The sequence below is a fragment of the Chelonoidis abingdonii genome, chromosome 6, assembly GCF_003597395.2.
Source record: "Chelonoidis abingdonii isolate Lonesome George chromosome 6, CheloAbing_2.0, whole genome shotgun sequence".
Lineage (NCBI taxonomy): Eukaryota > Metazoa > Chordata > Testudines > Testudinidae > Chelonoidis > Chelonoidis abingdonii.
Genome location: NC_133774.1, coordinates 118,349,194 through 118,371,625, shown reverse-complemented (window position 1 = coordinate 118,371,625; position 22,432 = coordinate 118,349,194). Strand labels below are relative to the sequence as shown.

The 22,432-nt window shown below is 42.9% G+C and overlaps 1 protein-coding gene across 2 annotated transcripts in view; it reads left to right on the top strand.

Moving 5' to 3' along the window:
* MOB3B (MOB kinase activator 3B) overlaps nt 1-22,432 on the top strand; it is a 138,045-nt gene that overhangs the window by 5,789 nt on the left and 109,824 nt on the right. Inside the window, exon 2 of one of the 2 annotated variants that reach the window (XM_032783907.2) lies at nt 11,994-12,096. The exons of the other annotated variant lie outside the window; for it this stretch is intronic. The gene's annotated coding sequence lies outside the window, so the exon portion shown is untranslated. The remainder of the gene's footprint in view (nt 1-11,993; nt 12,097-22,432) is intronic. 2 annotated transcript variants of the gene reach the window in all.

Sequence of the window (22,432 nt, the reverse complement as noted above, 5' to 3'; positions counted from 1 at the left end):
ACATGAATAACATAGCTGAAGTCGATGTACTTAGATCGACTTACCGTGGTGTCTTCACCGCGGTGAGCCGACTGCTGCCGCTCCCCTGTTGACTCTGCTTGCGCCTCTCTCAGCGCTGGAGTACAGGAGTCGATGGGAGAGCGCTCGGGGGTTGATTTATCGTGTCTAGACTAGACACGGTAAATCGGTCCACACTGGATCAATCGCTACCCACCTATCCGGTGGGCAGTGAAGATATACCCTTAATTTTTAATCAATCAATTTAAGAAATTCTGATACAGTGTCAGATGATCTTATGTGACATAGCTAAGATCTTGGTAACCCATACCAGAACTTTAGGAAGGTGTATTGTCTTCTTGACTCAGGCATGTGTGCCCCTGAGACTTCTTTTTTTATTAATGAAAAAATCCCTATATTTCTGAAAAGACCAAAATCAATGTAATGATAAAAGACAACAATAATTAACTAAAAGCCATAAAACAGTTGCTAGACCCAGTGAAATGGACATAAAACATTTTCACAGCTCCGGGAGAGAATACAGGAGCACTCTAAAAACTCTCCACCTATTTTTAGTATAAATGTGTTAGGGCCAAATTTTCAAAAGAGCTCAGCTCCCACTGAGAGCAGTACGAACTGCTGCATGCTGAGTGCTTTTGAAATTCTGGCCTTTTCATTTTAGCTGCTGAAATAGAAGCTGAACTCTTGGAAAGCTAGCCCCAGGTATGGGGGGCATGATATTTTTGAAAATCTACCCCTCAACCTTTAACATTTTTTTTTTAATTGGGAAATTGCTACTTTCTATCCAAGGGGACTTTAATGTCTAAGTATTTTTTTCTTTTAATGAGATGGTCAATAAACAGACTTTTCTCATTTCCACTTGAACTCTTTCCCTGGAACAGCTGGTGTAGTGCTTCTCTTTAGGAAATCTTTGATTCTTTGAAAGTATTTGTCCATGTTCAGAGTGCTCTGTAGGACCTCATTTCCTGAGTTGTCTATTGCCTTCTGCATCTCTGCACCCGGATGTGTGTCCAGCTGCTCGATTTACCAGTGAAGTCAATTTTGGAATGTCTCTGTGCATCTTGTATTCCAGGCAGCGTGAAGATTCTTGCTGAATAAATTGAAAGTCTCATGCAAGATCTTATGGATTGTCACCACGATATTCATCTTCTCTCTAGGGTTGAGAATGGCCATGCGGAACCTAAAGTCTATCCTTTCATTTAGAAAGTGCAGAGGAAATTGCCCACCCATTCTGCACAGGAGGTATAAGTCGCTCTGGTTCATTTTGGCTTGTAGGAAGTGACAGTCTGGAGATGAGATTTTGGTGGAGGATAAGAGTTTGATAGAGAACACCAGCACAAGAGAAATTTGCAAGAAACGTCTTTGAGCCCAGATGATCATGACGATGAAGTTTCAGTCTGTCTCTCTTTGTCTTTGTGCAGAACCTGTAAGCCAGGATAGAGTTTTGTTAAATGTCTTTTGTGGACTCCATTGTTGCTCTTCCATGACTCTAAATTTATTTATTTTGCATGAGACAGTTGTATTAATCATATTCGGAGAGTTGTGGTTTTCTCACTTTTTAATGCCTTTGAGGCTTCTGGTTAATGAGTTAATTATCTGGCACTTTTATCACCACCTTTTCCCCCTGTTAAAAAGTATGATGTTAAGTAATGTACTGTGGACAGATAATAGACACTATCCTATAACGGACTGATCAGATCCCAAACATGTCCCATCCTCTCCTCCTCTCCCTAGGATGCTTGGAGTAAAGCATTTTTCTGTACCAGCTACTCCCAGATCATCAGTGGTTTCTTGCTCAGAGTGGTGGTTGTGTTTTTCTTTTTGTCCCTCCCTCACCTTTGACCTTGCTTCCAAGTGGTAACTGAAGCATTAATCTAATGTTTTTCTTCCCTTTGCTGCACACTCACAGTCCTGTATAGAGGTTAATGGTGAAACTCCATTGGCATGAACCGAGGCAGGATCAGCCTACTACAAATTTCCAGGCTACCTTGATATTCTGTAAGTGAGAGAAATCTTCAATCTGCCATTCAGAGCCCTCACCCCAGTTTCTTTGGGTCACAAAGTCTGGCTTTAATTATTCTTCATATGGAGACCAAGTGCCTAATGCTGCACTACTGAAATCAGTGAGTGTTCTGGGTGCACAAGGAAGGCTGGATTAGACTTTTACGCTTAACATGGTCTTAACTTGGCCATGTGAATGGCTTTTTCTTTCTAATATAGCAGTTTTTTATAGCTCTCGGGCTGAACTGTTCTTTTTCAGACTTGTCTGGTTTTTATACTAAACATATTAAAAGTTTTTGATCAGGTCTCTGTTCATTGGTACCAAAAATCACTGGGCAGAAGTTAACCGAAACTTTAGTAAAGCACAGATGGTTAACAGGATGAAGCATCTTATTGATTAGTCTCCACGGAGTTTGGTTACCAGCTAAGGGAATTTAGAAGTGTTAACTACAGGGGAGCATTCCGGGAGCTCATTTAACTGAATGCTGTTGAAACTGAGTGGAGGGCAAGGAGAAAAATGAACATTTAATTGACTGTCAGGTCTGTTCCCTAGGGCCTAGTTCATCCCAAGATTGAGCTCCTGGAATGCTCCCCTGTAATTAACAATTTAGGGCAAATCAAATAAATGTACGGTGTGTGTTTGCATGCCCAGAAATGTACATCTGCCACTCCTGTTTGTTTCAATTGAAAATAAACATGAGTATTAACAGGCAAGTTGGGATCCTATGGGTTTAAAATTTTTCATGTGAAATTTTTTGTTGAAAATGGACCATTTTTGAAAACAAAATTATTCATGAAAATTTGGCAACAATTTTCATTTGGGGTGAAATTTGGAAATATTTTAATAGATTTAAAAAAAAATATTACCTAAGCATTTACTGAAAATCAAATTTTTAGTAAAAAAACTTTCAATAATAATTTTAGCATTTTCAGTAAAAAAAAAAAGACTATACAATTTTGAAAACAAATATTTTAAACCCTTTGACACAAACAACCCCGCCCCCCCCCCCCCAAATAGATTTCAACCAGAGGTAGTGTTGTTTCTTCACTAAAAAATGAGAAGAGGAAAATAAAAATATTTTACATGTTAGTTACCTAATTCTCCCGTATCTGGGCACCTATGAGAGCTCACTGGGACACGTTGGGTTTTTTTACCTTGAAAATTTGTGATAGAAACTAAAATATTTGTTGCAGTTTCCTGAAAACCAAAAATTGAAAAAAAGGATTTTTTCAAAAGAATTATAATTTAAAAGTATTTAAATGAAAAAATTCTGACCAGCTGTACCACCGATTATTGTGATCGTACATGATATTAGAGTGAGCTTGTGCAAAAAGAGAAAATAAAATTACAGCAGGAAGTAAGCTTCTGGGCTGGATTTTTCAGTTCATGGACATTTGTGTAATTCCACCAATTCAGACCAGGTGAGAACCTGCCTTTCTCTAGCTTTGTTTTGACAAGTCAGTGTCTCAAGTTTGAGCCTGTATGGAGCGTATGGCAGGGCTTGGTTTGTAACACGGCTTGAGGTACTATACCTGTTTTCATTCCAGTCCGTTGGAAAGATGAGCAGTGATGACAGAGCTGCTTGATAGGATGGCATATGATCACGAGTTTCAGGAGATTCTTGTGGGGTCCTTTAGCCTCTTGGCAGACTCAGTGTATATTTGAACTTCTGTCTCTGAAGGCTCCAGCTCTGGGAGTTTTCAGCAACTGGTTTGCAGCTTCTCTTACACTCCTACTGTCTAAACTCTTAAATACCTTGGAGAAAGATAAGGGGGATAATTTCTTGTCTATATTGTTAAGCTATTCTTGGATCTTTGTTACACACAGAGATGCTGAATACCAGGCACTAAGGCAGTAGAGCAGAACTTGCTGCATTATATCATCTTGGCTTGCCTCTGCCCATGTGGCCTGATCTGGGCCGGTGCAACCGTTTAGGCGACCAAGGTGGTCGCCTCGGGTGCTAGGATTTGGGAGGCGGCATTTTCTTCCGCAGCGACCGCAGCTGCTGGATCTTCGACCGCCCCGGTCGCTGCCGGCGTTCAGGCGGAGGGAGCTGGGGCAAGGGAGCGTGGGGAGGGCTGCCTGCAGCAAGTAAGGGGGGGGCCACGCAGGGGAACTCCCCACCCCAATTCACCCCTGCCCTGCCTCGTCCCCGAGCACGCCGTTGCTGCTTCACTTCCTCCGCCTCTGAGGCTTACGGCATCTAAGCTGATTGGTGCTGCAAGCCTGGGAGGGTGGAGAAGTGAGGCAGCGACACCATGCTCGTGGTGGAGGTGGAGCAGGGGTGAGCTAGGGCGGCGGGGGTGCCTCAGGGTGGAGGGTGGGGAGCTGCTGTGGGGGGAGCGCCTCAGGGAGGAGGGGGGGAGCTGCCGCCTGGTGAGGGGGGGCTCCTCAGGGCAGGGGCTCAGGAACGGGGGAGGGCACAAGGTGGAAGTTTCGCCTAGGGCGCGAAACGTCCTTGCACTGGCCCTGAGCCTTATGCTTGTTACTCTGATAAAACTCCCACTGATCTCAATGGAAGCTCTGTCTGAGGCTACGTCTACGCTACCCGCCTTATCGGCGGATTACAATCGATCCCCGAGCACGCTTATATCGATTCCGGAACTCCACCAACCCCAACGGAGTTGCGGAATCGACAGGGGGAGCCGCGGACATCGATCCCGCGCGGTGAGGATGGGTGAGTAATCCGATCTTAGATATTCGACTTCAGCTACGTTATTCATGTAGCTGAAGTTGCGTATCTAAGATCGATTTTCCCCCGTAGTGTAGACCAGCCCTAAGAGATGGTTCCTTCACCTCTGTATTTCCTAATACATCTTATCGTTCTCTATGTGGCTATCTTTTAGCAGGCTATATGCACTTTGGGGCAGGAACTGTCTATTTTTAGTGTATTGTACAGCACTGAGCACATTGCCAGAGCTTGTATAAACAACAAGAATACTAGCATGAACAAATAAATCTTGACCTGCGTGGTACAAAAGAGATATGAATATCTCTTAACACATTGCTAGTTAACAAATATTCAGATTTAAAATTTTGGGGTTATTTAAAAAAAGCCGAAGAAAAGCTGTAGACAGTGTCTCGTGATAGCAGATTTTAGAATCGAATGCAACATGGCAAAATGAATAGCTACTCATTGCTAACACTGTTGACCATTTCTGCATTTGTTTCACATTGGATGCGTGTATTTAGGAGCGTGTGTTATTTTGGGGGTATGCCTGGCTTTCTGCATCTGATGCATATAATTGCATGTACCAGGCAAATCTTTCCGGAAATTGTATGTATGCAAAGACCCCTGCACCCGATTTCTCCAAACTTGACTTCAGGTTGCAGATTTGGCTCAAGGAAATGATTAGATAGAGTCTGACTTAAAGAGCTAATTGTGAATGACTGTATACTTTAAAGAGTTTTATTGTTTACATTTCTGTATAAAAATACAAACACTAATATTTTCCATTTCATAGAATTTTTACTTCCCTGTGTTTGAAAACCTTTTTGTGTTTATACATAAACCCTACTTACTATGATTGGACATGAGCCATAAATGAGATCACTAATATTTCTCTCCTCCCTCTCCCCATCACTTTGCCAACTTATATGGGGCAGGTGATTAACAATATACTAGAGTTATGAGATTGTGAAGATACAGATGAGACACTGCAACTCAGATGTGTAGTGCTGATTACAGTACCTGGCCTCTGGCAACTGTGGGGAAAAGTATTAGTGTTTAAGGAAGACAGCTTTGTGGTCTGGATTAGGAGTGAGACAGTTATCATTTGTTGCTCATAATAGGCAGCCTTCCTCTTTTTTTGTCTGTGTGGTTGTTTTGTTTTGTTTGATAAGTGTAGTGCTTCTGCGGGGACTGGATCGACCAGTTTGAATGGGGGAAATCCTCCATCCTCAACACAGGGCGGCATTGGTGTGAGTTTTCTCAAACTGTCACTGTGCCTCAAAGGGGCGAGATTCTAATGTTTGGCAGGTGCCCGGAAACTGCTGAAAAAGGTGGCTGGTGCTAGTGATCATCTGCTAGAAACTAAACCAAAATCACCATCAAACTTGCTGCATGTTGGTCACTGAACCCTGGCAGGATGCCGAGGAAATACTATGATAACTTTTTCAGCCACTACTGACCTGGGTCAAATTTGAACAGGTAACCTGTGGTTTAATGGTGGCTCTGTAGCCGATTATCAATTCCCTTTCCTGTCTAGTTCCTCCAGTAAAATATATATTATGTAATATAGCTTGTGTTCTTGTAACAATCAGAACATGCAAAGATACATCTTTTATAGTAGTAGTTGTTTCAGTTTATCCCCCAGACAGTTACCCTCTGCAGGAATCTCTGAATTGTGTAAGTCCTGAAATAGCTCTCTGCCATTGAATGGAGACTCAGATCTAGCATCATGCAGTATTCTTTCCATTCCTTTATCTCAGTAAAATTCTGTGATGAACTAAGTCATGACTCAAAACCAAAACCCTCTCTTGGGATTGGAAATGGCATTTGCTCCCATAGTCTTTATCTTGTATCAGAGGAGTAGCTGTGTTAGTCTGGATCTGTAAAAGCAGCAAAGAATCCTGTGGCACCTTATAGACTAACAGACGTTTTGGAGCATGAGCTTTCGTAGGTGAATACATCCGACGAAGTGGGTATTCACCCACGAAAGCTCATGCTCCAAAACATCTGTTAGTCTATAAGGTGCCACAGGACTCTTTGCTGCTTTTACAGTCTTTATCTTGGCAGTGCTGGTGAACTGGAGAATAAGTTGTATTGTGGTTTGGAGAACAGAATGCTACAGGAGTGTGGGGGAATCAGCTTTCACAGCAGAAGTACCTTAAAAGAAATTTCAAAATCCTTGGGTAAGGAACTGTTTGAATTAAGCAGCAAAAGAAACACACTAACACTCTTGGTAATGAAAAGTGACCAAGTGTAGGTTTAATTTTGGAAAGGGCCGTTTGTTCTTCCTAAAGGTTTTAGACAGGGGAAAATAGGCTGTTCTTCAGGTAGCAATAGGTTGGCTTAGTCATCTAGCTATCAGGAGCTTGATGATTACAGTACTTAAAGCTCCTGTGGCCAGTCTGGTCTACCTGTTGTTGCTGCTGCTGTTTCTGGTGCTCCTCCATTAGGAGGTGGTCATATGAAGGCAATGGAAATGTGTACAGCATATTGGACTGGGGCTCAAGAGACCTGGGTTCTGCTCCAAGCCTACAAGACACCTCACCTCTCTGTGCGTCAGTTTCTCCCTTTGTAAAATGGGACTAATGATATCGACCTCCTTTGTAAAGTGCCTTGAAATCCACTGATGAAAAGCCTAAGAGCTAGGTTTTGAGCATTCTTATTTATTATGCAGCACACTGTTAGTGTCCTACAGGTGAAGGATGAGGTTTGGACACTGGTTCACCTTAGTCCCTCTCTTTTTCTCACCTGTTGTTAAGATATGCAGGGTCTTTAAAGCTGGAATAATCAAAATGCCGCAGTGAAACTAGGGAACAAAGATTTAGGTGTTTTTCTCCACTAGCAGATTAAAATTCTTCAAAGACAAATTGCAGCCTATTACAACAACTAACCCTAAGCCATAAATCAGGGGCAACTGATGGCTCCAGTACCTCAGTGGTGATGGTGACAGCTTTATTGTCTAATGGGATTATAAAGACAGTAACCATTATTCAAAAGCTGCTTAGTAGACAGTGGGGTACTGGCCAAACATGCTGTTGTGCTGTACCTCTGAAGCGCGAAAGACTTGTTCCAATTTTTCTTCAAACTGTGAGGAAGCTGCCTTATTATTGCTATGGCGACTAGGCAGTGTTAAACTGATGGGAATGTCAATCTGAACTTTTTAAGTGATAAAAAGTAACTGAAGTTTATCTCAGAGGGACAGCAACTGAGTCCACTGACTTAGCATCCTTCCCAAAAGGGTCACAGGGGCCAATCTGATGAAACACTGCACATTTATCAGTAGTTAAGCACAGTTCAGAGCAGCAGCAAATATATTTATTTACTCTCCTTTGAAGGGTGCAATATGAATGGTGGTAGGATGCCCCTTGTTATAACTGAGGGGGCATAGTGGCAGAAAACTCTGGCACTCATTGACACAAGATTATAATTGGGGCAGATAAAGTAACCAGCTGATTCAGATCTTCGTACATGGCTAGGAGCATATGGTGAGAGAGTTTAGCTGAGTATGCTGGGCTGAATCAATTTGTAGAGAGTATGAAAGTGAGTAAGATTTTGGTTACCTTGGTGTAAAGGCAGTGTAATCCATGGAAGTATGCAGACTTCATACCAGTGCAACAGAAATCAGAATCTAGTGCAAGAGCTTTAACACACAATGTTACAGGACTTCATTGTAAAGTTTCAGTCACACTACAGAGGGACCAGATTCAGCCCTAGCATAAGCAGGTAGAACGCTGTTCGGTGAACAAGTGCCTGCTAATATCTGGGCTTCGATTTGGCTCGATAACTGTAATGGAACTCTCTGGGTTAGATTCTCATCTGTGTAAATCTGCATAGCTCCATTGCAATTAGTGGAGTGGTTGTGTCAATTTATAACAGATGGGGATCAGCTCCTTAATCTTTCAAAAACAAACAAACAAAAAAACAGTTGAACCATCTCATGGTAAACTTGGGCCTGATTCAGCACTGTTGCTACATTTCTACCCTACTACAACCCCAATGATTTCAATAGGGTGACAATGGTGTAAAACTGGAGTCACACAGTAGTAAATCAGGGCCTTTATAGCTAGGAATAACTGAGACTGATTTTGCTGTCTCTTGTCTGTAAATGAGGAATTAATTCACTGATTTCAGTTTAATTTCACATTTGTAAAAGAAGTGTAAGAGGAAAATCTGTCACAATAATGCTCATGGAACAAATGCTCTCCCTTCTCCTTTAAAACCTCCTTGAGGTTTGATTCTCCTCTCATCTATTTATACCAGTTGGAGAACAGAATCAGGCCCAAATTCTTTGTTCTGAAGAATTCATGATGACCTTCCAGACTGTGGTGTTGAGGGGAGTGTGTGTGTGTGTGTGTGTGTCTGTATAGAGGGAAGCAACACAAGATTACAAGTGAGGAACAAGCAGTGATAATAAAAATAACAATATTTAGCTCTGTTAGGAGCAGGTGAACTATTACAATTATCCATAAGTGTTTATTAAAGTAAATCCAAATACAAATGCAAAAAAATGTATTTGTTGCAGTTGCTCTGATTTGAGTTCAGTGCCCCATTGAGTCCCTAGGCATTGTGCACACACCCATAGAAATCTACTTTACCCAAAAGAATGGTTTTGATTTGAAACTCTCCTCTCTTGAAAACACAGAGAAAGAGAGCGCTTCCTGACACATTTCTCCTTCAGTGATTTCTCTTCTAAAATAAAGCGTCTAGGTAGAGGCTAGTCTCTACACACTGACCTTTCGCTAACCTAGTGTTAACTACACATCTGCTGTGACTGCATATGTGTAAGTACTTGCACCAGGGGACTGAGGGAAAATGACTCTGACGGGTTCCCCCCAGGGTGCCACTGGGAACTGGGGTACCCCTGAGCCCACCTGACTCACCAGCCTGGGCTCCTTCTCACACTGTACTGCTGTGACAAATTGCTAAGCTTTCCAAGCTTGTTTTTCCACCAGCATTCACACTGGAGGGACACACCCAGCTGTAGTAACATGCAAACAGGCTTTCTGACCAGGAAAGCTAAATAGCTGAGGCACTTACCAGCTTCTCAGGCACACCCCTCCTCTGAAGTGTAAATCCAAAATTATACTGCCTTGTGCTGCACAGGGAACTGTACAGCGTAAGCTCATGAAATTCGCCTCCTCCCTCAATGTGGAGAGAGAGATGCAACAGCTTTTTGCCCCCTAGTTATGATTTTCACACACTGATTTTAGACTAAACAAAATAAGTTTATTAACTACCAAAGATAGATTTTAAGTGATTATGAGGGATAGCAAACAGATGAAAGCAGATTACCCAGCAAATACAACAGAAACGCAATCTAAGCTTAATATACTAAAGAAATTGAATATGTGTAGCAAATTTTCCCCCTAACTGTTGTTTTAGGCAGATTGCAGAGATCCTTGAAGGCAAGCTGCCCTTGCTTGCAGCTTAAAACTCCAGGTATTCCTTTTACAGGCTAGACATTTCTCTAACCTAGGTTCAACCCTTCTCCCCCAGTTTAGTCCTTGTTTATCAGATGTGTTTAAGTTGTCATCTTGGGCGGGGAGCCAGTGAAGAAGAACCATGATGATGTCACTCACCTGCCTTAGAAAACTTTGGAGTAGGGCAGGAACCGTTTGTCTCCCAGTTTGATTCCCATGCCCGGTCAGTGGAAAAACAGTAGTATTCTAAGATGGAGTCCAGTATCAAGTGACTTGGTCACATGTCTCTGTAGGGCCATAGCAACTATGACTTGGAGACTGCTTGTAGCGTCCTCAGGAAGTCTCCTCAATGGGAGATTAGCATCTTCTAAGATGTATTGTTTTCCCTAATGGCCCTTCCCAGTTAGCCATCTAAACTGATTGCATTCTGGCTAGTGTGCATTCCCCAGGTGTAAACACGTTTGTAATAGATGCATAGACAATATTCCTAACTTCAGATACCAGAATGATACATGCATACAAGTAGGATAATCATATTCAATAAATTATAACCTTTTCAATGACATCTCACATGCCTTATCTTGCACGAAGTCATAATCATATCATATAACAATATCTCTATGAAAAATATGGGGTGTAGTGTCACAGACTCCACTGATCAAATTAGAAACTGTGACTCTGGGATCTTTTTAAAAAAAATAATAAAACAAGTCCCACATTAATGTTTCACCTCTGAAAAAGCTCCCTGGAATTTGACACGTGACTCATGCTCCATAAAGAACTTGTTTGCCATAAAATGAGAGAGAATGAGACTTTTTAAAAAAGATCTCACATTTTAGATCCGATTCATTTTAAACAACACGTAGAGGAACAAAAGGACCTATTCCCCTCATTATGTTGGTTTCACACTGAAAGAGGAATACCTAATCCTCTTCTGCTGTTGCGGTGGACTAGCAGTATGTGCTTCCATGTAGGATGTCTAGGAACTGGTCTTGGATCAGCCCTTTTATTCCCAGGGTCTCTGAGAGTGGTAATGTTGCATAGGTCAAGATTTCAGTCTTCACTAGTAGGAGACAAACTGCAGGGTTTGAAAACTGGAGACAGAGGTGTCTTGTGGTTAGACCTGGGGACGAGGCGTCCCAAAATGTGGGTTTTAAGCCCAAAGCTGACATCATCTTGATGGTGACTAAGGGCACACCATTTAATGTATGTCTGTCTGAGTCACCCTTCTCTAAAATGAGCATAATAATAATTTCATTACTATCTCATGTGGTCAGGATATCATGAAGTTCAATTTGTGTTTCACTTTGATATTGTTAGATGGAGGTGGTGTATTAGAATTATGCTGGTCAGAGGGCTGAAATTTGCTATATTAATTCCTGAACTGGTGGCCAAAAAATCGTGACTAGTTTGAGGAAATAGTGATGGTTTTAAGATCTGATATTTTATGGATTACCAGGACTACAAATAAATGCTTTAGACTGTATTTTTGGATAGATGAGTGCTGTTTTTTTCATAGTCGTTCATAGCCTTGGCAGACTGTCCGATACTGGTCATAAATTCACATCATTCTCATTCTTGACTCTTTCCCTGATTTCTGTTATGACATGCATTTAGTAGCCACTGTCTTAGGAGTTCTTAGAGCTAAAAATGAGATTTTATACTTTCTGAAAGCTTGGGATCCCAGTTTTCAAATGGTACAGAGCATTCATCTCTGAAGTGGAGTGTTTCTTGAGATGGGTAATCAGAATGATAGGATTCTGGATATTGCAGTCTGACTGAAATGCTTTCAGGACTGATAAACTTTATCAAGCCTGGTTCTACACTGTTCATCAAAAAAGAAATGCTTTTGATTATTGGAATGTCTTGTGCCTCTCAACAGGTTGAACCACTTGTGGTTAGTTAAGTGGTAACATTGTTGGATTCTGAATGCAGTTCTCTTCATTTCCTCTCAGATGAAGGCCAGTGGTTGCAATATAAAACCTGTAAGTATTTTATAAGGCACCTGTCTCCTTTGTATATAAACATTGTTGGGTGTGGGGTTGATTCAGTCAAGGAAAAAATTGGAGGGATTATCAAGATTTAATCTAGAGCATGGAGTATCTACAGAGGGGAAATAATAAGGTCTCAATAGATGGCACAAAAAGAAGAGACAAAATACCCAGTTGATATACGTTTGAATTCCAAAAAGCATTTCAATTTGGTTTTATTAACAACAGTTTTGTGTGTTTTATCTGTCAACCTTCTCTTTCCCACAATCCCCTGAGCGGGTGCGTGAGGAGTGGGTGGATGTTGGTCCACCCTGCCAGCAGGACTGACCTGGTGGGCACAGGGGCCAAATTCATTGATATTGGCCAGACCCTTTGAGCAAGAAGACCATCTGCTCCATATGCCAGAGTCCATACCAGCTTGCCAGATTTATGCATTTGTGCCAACAAAATCTGGATAGAGAAGACCTCTTGGATGGCCTGACAAGTGCTGGAGGAATGTCCTGGCTTCTGACCTCACCTGCCTTGGCCTTAATATAGAGCAGGCCTCCAAATTGGCAGGAGATTGGCCTCTCTGGAAACAGGGGATACAGAGTCTCCACTAGGAGGAGAATTAATGACTGTGAAAATAACAAGATATCAAGAAACCTGGGCATTCAAATGTCCACACTTAAAAACAGGATTTTGCTGGTCCCCAGAAATCTCCTTGCAGACATACGTGTCTGTGGACCACTCTGCTGCTGTGCCTTAGACTGCCGTTGGCTTCAGTTACCATAATATCTGTTAAACACGTCATAAATCAGTTGTTATAAATAGTTGGGCTAACATTATTGCTCTGTCTTTAAAGTGATCATCTTGGCAGCCACTAAAATTAGCACTCAGCAGAACGTTGGTAGTGGAGATTTAGACTGGGAGTATAAGGTTCCAGATGCTTTCCTATTTGCACCAATTAGCAATATCTGCATTTTAGTCTTCTTTCTTTGATCTTTCTTTGGTGGGAGTTGGGGGTAGGAAGTGTCTAGCCTTATTAACATTGTGTACCTACATGGTTAAATTATCCCCTAGCAGGTGCAAAATCAAGATGTCCTCATAGATTCTGCAAGAGAAATGTAATCTCTTGTAATTACTTTGCATACCAAGTGACTCTCCCCATAAACAAGCAACTTTGTTGTGTGTCTTTCTTCTCAAAGAGGTGGAAGACCTGTGGACTTGAATCACAGGATCAAATAAGCTAGAGAGGGAAAACACCGCTCAATAACGTTATCTATCCCCGGCCAGTGTAGAAGTGTTCTCTAAATTTATATTTTTTAAATCTTTGCCCAGTCAAACAATGGGGTGTCCACTACTTCCCTTGTGAAAGTGTTGAATATTTTAATAGGACTTTGGTAACTTCTGTATATTTAGGGGTAAAAGCCTGAAGGTCGAAGTTTCAAACCCTGCTGGTGTCTTATAGGGGTCCTTAATGTGCGGGAAATATGGGCTAGCGATGAGAGCAGGGAGTTGAGCTTTCTGGCTTACATTCTTAGCTCTAGCAGTGACTCTCTGGCCTTGAACGTGTCTCTTCGCCCCTGTGTGCTTCATTCAAAGGAGATACCAAACCAGAAGGCGGGAAACTTGGTATTTTGGGTTCTGTGGTGTGTGTTATGCAAAAGGTCAGATTCAATGGTTGCAATGGTCCCTACTTGCCTTGAAATCTATGAATCTCACCGTCAGGACATTTTACTTAGAGATATTGTAGAGTGGTGGTAGTACATCCTCCACCATGGCTCTTAACTGCCAGTGGATGGGCTTTTGCTGTACTGCGGAATGTAGGACTGAACAAGCAAAACTTATTTAAGAAAGAAGAGCAATAAAATAGAAATCCTGCTCCTTTAGTTCTTAAAGACAGAATCGTTCCTTATTTGCATGTTTAGAGAAATCTTACTGGCTGGGGCTGAGATTGCAGCCTGTTGAGTGTGAGCTATAGTTCCTCTCTTACAGAGATGGGGGCCAGTTTCCTACAAAGCAATATAATATTAGTATTATGTCCTATATTATTATGTCCTGCAATAATAGTAGATAGAATAAGGTTAATATATATTTATATCCTATGTTATATATATAATATTAAAGCAATTTATGTTGTTAATATTATCTTGTAATATGTAATGTTTAATACTCAATATAGTCCTGAGTTATCAAAAATATATGCGTACAGCACCTCTGTGGTGCAATGGGGTTGTCTTAGCAGCACACATTTTTTCTCGATGACAAGCCCCTGCAGTTTTAATATGGGAATGGGTTTGGGTTAGAAAAGAGTTGGCCATCATGGTTGGAGAAAGAGGAGGGGACTGCTAAGTTTAGTGACATGCTGTTGCCCAGCTGAAATGACTTCAAGTCTGAATCAGCTAGCTAAATTAAATTTAAAAATTGTCACTAGTAATTAATTCCACGTATAACTAAGAAGTTAGTGGCAAATGCTATATGGGATGTCTTTGTCAGTGAGTAAATATACAATACTGTTGTCCCAGTACTGCTGCAAGAGCTAGGTATGTGTGAGCAAATAGGACATAAGGTGAGGAGGGAGTCCACTTTTGCTTAGTTTGACTTAATCATTATGGGTGGTACCATCAGCTTGAGGCGCCAGATGGAGTTACACCCATTTACACCAGCTGAGGATCTGGTGCTGTGGCTCCAAGTTTATCAGGCCAGTTCCCACTGGACAGGTGTCCACATTGCATAAACAGCTTCCACCAGCACTACTAGTAGGTAACTTGGTTAATAATTTTGGCTAAAAGGCCAAAGATTGAATGGGCATGGATACATTATTCCTTTCTTGCTTGGGGGTGCCACACGCTGAAGGCTGATTCACAGTGGCAAGGGATAACATGTCCCTTTGCTGTCCATCTTGTGAGCCAGATCCTCACCTGGTGCAAATCAGCATAGCTCTATTGACATTATTATTCTGCTGTGATTCACCCCAGATTAGCATCTGGCCCTGGCTTGCTGTGTGCATAAAAGAGGACTGCAGTCTGAGTCTACCATTCTGGCATCTTGCACTAGCATTAAATTGGCTCATGCACACGTACACAGGGCCCAACCCTGCCTTGATTCTAGCACTGTTGGCCAATACGTGGTGTGTGTGATTGGCATAGAAATAGAATCAGAGATCCAGCATGCTGATTTGGGACTTGCCTCCCCACTTTGCAACTCATTTGTGTGGGGGTTAGAGCAGTGCTGTCCTAGAGACACAGCGATCTAGCCACCCTCCGATTTCCTGAGCCGTTTGTAGATCTTTGTTCCTGAGGAGCTGGATCTCAAGTGTTTTTGTTGGAATCCATGAGAGGAAACTCTTTTGAAACAGGGAGGAATTCGTGGAGCAAGTACCTTTTCCATCGCAGTGAAGTCAGTGAGCAGCCCAGGCTTTCAGCTCTGAGGATTTATTTTGAAATGGCTCATCACAGCTTTTAATGTAGCAGAGTCAGCAGAGCAGGCTTCCATGCAACTTAACAATATTTTGTACTGTGAGTGAACCAAGTAGCTGTGGACGTGCCAAAACAGGGCTGCAGACCAGCTTTTCATGAAGTTTGTTTCAAAGCCTACAATGCTGCCAGCTTTAAATCCCATGGTAGAGAAAGAAATATGGCAAAATATTGTTCTAGCTGGAAACCTGTACATCAGGCAAACAAGTGAGCTGCTGTGCGTCATTAGTGAGCTGCCAAAACATGCTGCTCTGCTGTAAATTCTTCATCCTGGTGTGCTTGATGCTCCCCAAAAGAGTCTGAGCCTGAACCAAAGCCCATTGGTCCAATCACAGGCTTTCCACTGATGTCAGTGCGTTTTGGATCAGGCCTGGAATCAGCAGCACTTTCTAAGTTTGGCCCTTAGGCATAACATAGGGCTGGTGCAGTCTCGCTGGAAATAGGTTTGAATTACCACCAAGGAAAGGAAATTCTTTTCAGGCATTTAAGTAGCAAGCTGCTGCCACAGTTCCAAGAGTTTTCATTTTCATCTGCCTGCCCAGGCAACTGAGTCAAACAGTGGTTTTCAGTAGACCAGTGGTTTTCAACCTATTTACCACCGTGGGCTGCATATGCAGCTCTCAGTGTTATATGGGCCATGTCCGCACACGATATACAATACCTGTACATCTACATGGGCCGCAGCTGTGTGCTGATTGAGCCGCAGGCTGAGGCAGTTGACAGTGGGGAAAAGCCAACACAGCTCCTCTCACGTGAGCTCTGAAGACACACCACAGTGATGCATCTCCAAGCACGGTCAGGGAAGAAAAATGAGCTGTGCTAATGATCTGACAGTTACATTCAGTGAATCTAGTATTTAAATCGCCACCGATTGTACTGATACATGTCAGAGGCTGCTCTTCAGAATGTTGAGCAGCGAATGCAGTAAGCAGAAATCCCAGAAAAATCAAAGTCGGTTGCTTCTCCACCCTAATAATTACACGTCTTGCTCTTCCCCAAAGTGCTGTTGAATGTCATTGATGCTTTCTTTAGGGAGTTACAACAGAACCTTATTAATTAGGATGAATGATGAGGAATCCAGTGCAGATTGCGGTTGCTTTTAAATCAGCCAATTCTAAAAATTATCCTTTCTGTCACAGATACCATGCAAAAGTGTAGTATATATTTTTTATGATTTAAAAAATCATAAGTTTAATGATTTGTTATTTAAACCTGAAATTTCACTATGTTGTAATTGTAAGGGTCCTGACCCAATAAGGACTTGTGGAGGGGTCACAAAGTTATTTGGGGGGGTGAGTTGCGGTACTGCTACCATTACTTCGGTGCTGCTGCTGGCAGCGGTGCTGCCTTCAGAACGGGGCAGTTGGAGAGCGGCGTCTGCTAGCGGGAGCCCAGCTCTGAAAGCAAAACCGCCGCCAGCAACAGCACAGAAGTAAAGATGGCATGATATAGTATTGCCACCTTAACTTCTGCGCTGCTATCTGCAGAGCTCGGCCCTCAGTCCACAGCTGCCACGCTCCGGCCGCCCTGCTCTGAAGGCAGCAGTGAGAAGTAAGGGTGGCATGGTGTGGTATTGCCACTCTTACTTCTGCGCTACCCGGCCACCCAGCTCTGAAGGCAGCACAGAAGTAAGGGTGGCAATACCGCAACCCTCCTAAAATAACTTTGTGACCCCTCCATCAACTTCATTTTGGGTCAGGACCCCCTATTTGAGAAATGCTGGTCTTCCCAGGGAGGGAAACCAGATTTCGCGGTCCATGACACGTTTTTCATGGCCATGAATTTAGTAGGGCCCTAGTAATATCAAGTGTAGTATCCTTTACATTTCTTTTGACAAGCACAGTTTAGTGTTGATTATTTTTTCTCATGCTTCATGCTAGACAAGTAGTTGGTTTATAAAAGTAACTAAGTCCTAGGAGCATGAGTCCACACTACTGCACTTGGTTATTATGTCTTTATTGCTGGCTGGGTCTTCTGCAGAGATTGAAACTGGCGCCTTTGGAACTGAAAGCATGTCAGAGCTAAAGGACTAGTTCAGAACTGCGGGAGGCAGTAGCAGAATCATAAACTTATACATGGTATAGCCACTCACTGGGTGGGACAGAGAGCCTGTCTGTGTTAGCATGGGTCATGCGAAGTGGGAGGTGACTGCATTGTTTGTGTATATGAGAATTATGAAGTGAAAGGAAAAGCAGTATGGTCAATAAATGCCACAGCGTCATCAGAACAGATCTGTTTCAACACCAACTCTTCAGAACGTTTTAGCTTCCCATTGTTGCTGCCAGTGATGGTGTTTGAAGCCACAGCCTGTCCTTGTTCTGGATGTAGAACTCCCAGTGAGGTTGCTGTTAGGTTTGCACGCAGACTGAGATCCTGATTCTCATAGACCCATAGACTTTAAGGTCAGAAGAGACCATTATGGTCATCTAGTCTGACCTCCTGCACAATGCAGGTCACAGAATCTCACCCATCCACTCCTGTAACAAACCCCTAACCTATGTCTGAGTTACTGAAGTCCTCATATTGTGATTTGAAGACCTCAAGCTGCAGAGAATCCACCAGCAAGTGACCCGTGCCCCATGCTGCAGAAGAGGGCAAAAAAGCTCCAGGGCCTCAGCCAATCTGCCCTACAGGAAAATTCCTTCCCGATCCCAAATATGGCGATCAGTTTAAACCCTGAGTGTGTTGGCAAGACTCACCAGCCAGCACCCAGGAAAGAATTCTTTGTAGTAACTCAGATCCCACCCCATCTAACATCCCATCACAGACCACTGGGCATATTTACCTGCTGATAATCATTCTCCTCTCAGGTTAGTTTCATGGTGGTGTAACTCCATTAAATTCAGTAGAGTTTACTTTTGATATAATGAGTGTGGGGGTAGCGTAATCCTTTGAGGTCCTCCCAGATCTTCTTGACTGATTCTCAGTTTGAGATGTAAGAACTTAAATTGTCATTCACAGGGTTAACTCTAAAAAGTGTCATTGCCTCTTCAGTCTAGCACTGCAACACTTTGGCCTGGGCTGCACTAGCTGGGGCGGGGAGGGGTTGAAGTCGAAGTATCTTAGTTCGACTTACCTGGCCGTCGTCATGGCTACGAGTCAACTGCCGCAGCTCCCCCGTTGACTCCGCTTACTCCTCCTGCCAAGGTGGAGTACGGGCGTTGATTCGTGGATTGATTTATCACATCCAGACGAGACACGGTAAATCGATCCCTTATAATCGAGCACTACCCGCCGATCCGGTGGGTAGTACAGATGTACCCTTTGAGACCAGGGAGACAGAGCCACCTCAATCTGTGGGGGAGAGAGGACAAAGTATATATTTCTCCACACACCCACATCATGCCCCACCATCTCTCACTAATCTCTCCATTGAGAGCTGAAGTGGTTTCTCACTGAGGAGTGCATATCAGTTTCTGGGTCTCCAGGGAACTTGCGCAGGTTAGCTGTGGGCAGGGTAGTGTGAGAACTGCTGTCTGCTAATCAAAGCATGACAAGCAAACGGGGGCTTCTCCTGACTTGATCATCCCTCCATGAATAAAGAGAAGGATTTGCTGATGCTTGACAGCAGCCCTTTCAGACTCTGCTCCCTCTCGCTCAGGGTCTGTGAGGCCATCATCTCTCAGGCAAGGTAATACAGTAGCTGGTTTTTAAAGTTACATTAAGCTTAAACCTCTGTTGCGCTCCAGGGCTAGGCTTGTGTTTGAAGTAGTACCTCCATGGCTTGATTCCTATTGCAGTGTCCTTGTAATTACAGAATAATTGGCGTTATCTGTGGAGTGAGAATCCCATTGCAGGTTTCCTAACTCCTCTCCCTCTCCATGTGTGGTTTCTTTTATTCGGGAACTTTGTATTGGGGGCAGAGAGAAGTCCCATTAATTTGTATGATGAGTACTTTTTGCTGTAACCTAAGCAGCATCTTAATTAGGGTATTCTGTGGGATGGGTAGAGCAACTGCTGATGCCTAGCAAATAAATAATAATAATTAAATGACACACCAGCTCTTCCCTAGCACTGGGTAGGCGTGGAGGGGTGTCTCCCAACTTCCAGATCTGAGTTCCTCATGCATGGCATCCTTATTATGGCTGGGACTTAATTGTGTCCTTGATCCAATCTCTGAAGCACTGGGAGGGGGTATGTGGGTAGAGCCACAGCTCTTGAGCAGAAGAGGTCTGTGATATTTTGCTGTGCACGATTAAATTCCTTTCAATCACTATGAGATATGAGTAATACACAACATTTCTATTAATAAGAGACTGGAAATAACTTTTAATTTGGGGGAATTTCCTTCTCATTTAAGTTCTGCCCTTCAGCTGACTTTGAGCTGCTTTCCCATATGTGCTGTCAGCAAGAGAGGTGTCATTCCTTTACTCTCAGTAGTCTCAATCCACTATAAGAAGCTGCATTTTATGACCAGACCCAGAGACCTTGGCTCCAGAAAATCTCTCACTAGAACAGAGCACTGACTGCTCCAAAGTTGAGATGATTATGAAAACCAGTCAAACAATTTTCCTGCACCGCATTGGGTTGGGGGAAAGTAACAGCTGCTCTGTGATTGATGTGAAAAGCAGTAAGAATTTTTTCGAGTGCTTAAGTAGTTATTAATCATATGTGGTACAGATATTAAAAACAGGAGCCTGTTATTCTCCAGTATCCCAAGTGAGTGAGAACCACAACTTTCTGCATTAATCGCAGAGCTGCCAAGGGATGCGAATGTGTGTGTAGGGGTGGCTGGGAGACGGAAGTGGGTGGGAAATTGGAAACAATGCAAAGCTTTCCCCTTCATTCTCTTCCATTTGTCCAAGCTCTCCTCCCCCATCTGTTGAAATCTTGGGTTTCCCTCTCTTGACCATCCATCTCCCCATCTCATGGCAATTACTAGACAGTGCTGTTAGAGGGTATCCTGTCTCTGTTTGTCTGTCTGGTATATGTATGCTTGTTAAGTCTGATTTTTTCTTTGTAAACTGCTACAGCATCAAAGCCAAGGGGAAGGAAGATGAAAACCCCCCAATCCACCCCAAGAAACTTGATTTCCTTACTGGCATTTATGCAATCATAGAGGTATAGGGAGAGGTCATGTAGGTTGTTCTGCCTGCAAATGCAAGATTGTTTTCTATCAGTTATCTTCTAGTGCTTTGTATTGGTAAGATACTGGCTACGTCAGGATCATTAATTGTATTTGATTTCAAAGGCAGTATGCATCCATTGGGACAGAAATGGGTAACGGTTCCTTAGTTATCAATGCCAGGAGAATAATTAGGTTTTTTTGTCGTGGGTAGTGTCAAAAGTTTTTGTGATCAGACACCTGCTATTAGACTGAACCTATCACAGAGCCAGACTGTTGTAAATTGTTAATGGTTCATAGAGGGAGCTGTTCAGGCTAAGAAATCAACTGAGGACTGTTGCCTCTGGAAACAAGGAAGATTAGTGGGTCCACTGGAAAATGTGACTGCAGTACACAGAGGACTGTATATGAGATTTATGATTTAAATCCATCTAGATTCTGAAGGCTGAGGGAATTAGCAGAAAGAAGCCTTTACAGCTGCAAGTCCATGGGAATTCTGCTGACCTTCCGGGCCATGCTACGGGGGAACCTGCACCCTATTCCAAGGAAGTATTTTTGGTAGCAGATCCTACATGCTTTTGGCACTCTGTAGTATCACTCCTCAGGGTGTCATGAAGTTCTGCTTTTTAATTTTAATCTACCTAGTGCAGGTGCCAGCTGGTTTTTTTGGCTGAATTGCCAATTCAAAATCATTATTAGGCCTGTGACTAATGATACAATCCTGAGCTGTAAAATGGAGCATTTGAGGTTGAATGCTCATATACCTGGGCTCTCCTTCCCTGAACAGATTGGCCAGCACAGAGCAAGCATCCCATGGCTAATGCGGCCTGGAAGTCAATGGGTGTTTTCTGCTGCATCATGCCCACAGGTTGCAAAATCTGCATAGGATTGTTGATGAGATTACTCGGCAAAGAGGATATCCAGTAACAAGGCCGTCATAACAAGATTATCTTCTGAATAGATCATCCCTTGAAACAGGAAGTTCACTTGGCAACAGGACGGACTTCACCACATAATAATGGCCTAGACTAGAGAGACAGCAGTACTAGTGCTCTGTGATGGAAGGAGACCAACCCAGCTTTTGTTTTCCTCACTCTGGCATAATCTTGTTCTCCATTTAGCAGTCTAGCTAGGATAAAAGATGGTGGCAGTCATGTTTGCTGGGCTTTAGGGTTGCTAGGAGAGAGTTGGGTATGTTATAGGTGTTAATTACTACGTGGCGCAAAAGGCTGCGTATGCAGGTTTGGGACTAGGCAACAGATTTCTTTGGATCAGGATCCCAGCTGTGAAGTCTGAATTTTACAACTCAGATGTGAATTTCGTCTGCTACCCGGCAAAGGCATTAAGTTCAGCCTTTTAATGCCAGGTCAGGTTTCCTATTGGCAACATGCCAGACCGGGAGCAGAAAATGAAATTAAAAAAAAAGATAGGATGGGATGGTTTGGAGTAGCTGAATATACAGGTCTGGCGAATATGCCCTTTATAGTGGGATGGGGAGGATGGAGAATTGTACACTTAGGGCCCAAAGCCAGAGTCCCTAGTTACGTTATACACTAGTTGATTTTGGTGGGCATTTTTCCTGGGGAAGGAATGCCAGCGTGGGCATACCATGTTGATGGCTGGTGTGGGGGAGCAGAGGAAAGTTGTGTTTGCCCAATTCTTTTGGTGAGACCAACATCTTCAAAGCACGGTGCCCAAGGTTCAGTTTCCAGATTCATATTTAGGAACCTCGATATAAGTGGCCTGGTTTTCAGAATTGCTAAGTACCCATCAGCTGCAACTGAACTGGAGTTGCGGGTATTCCACA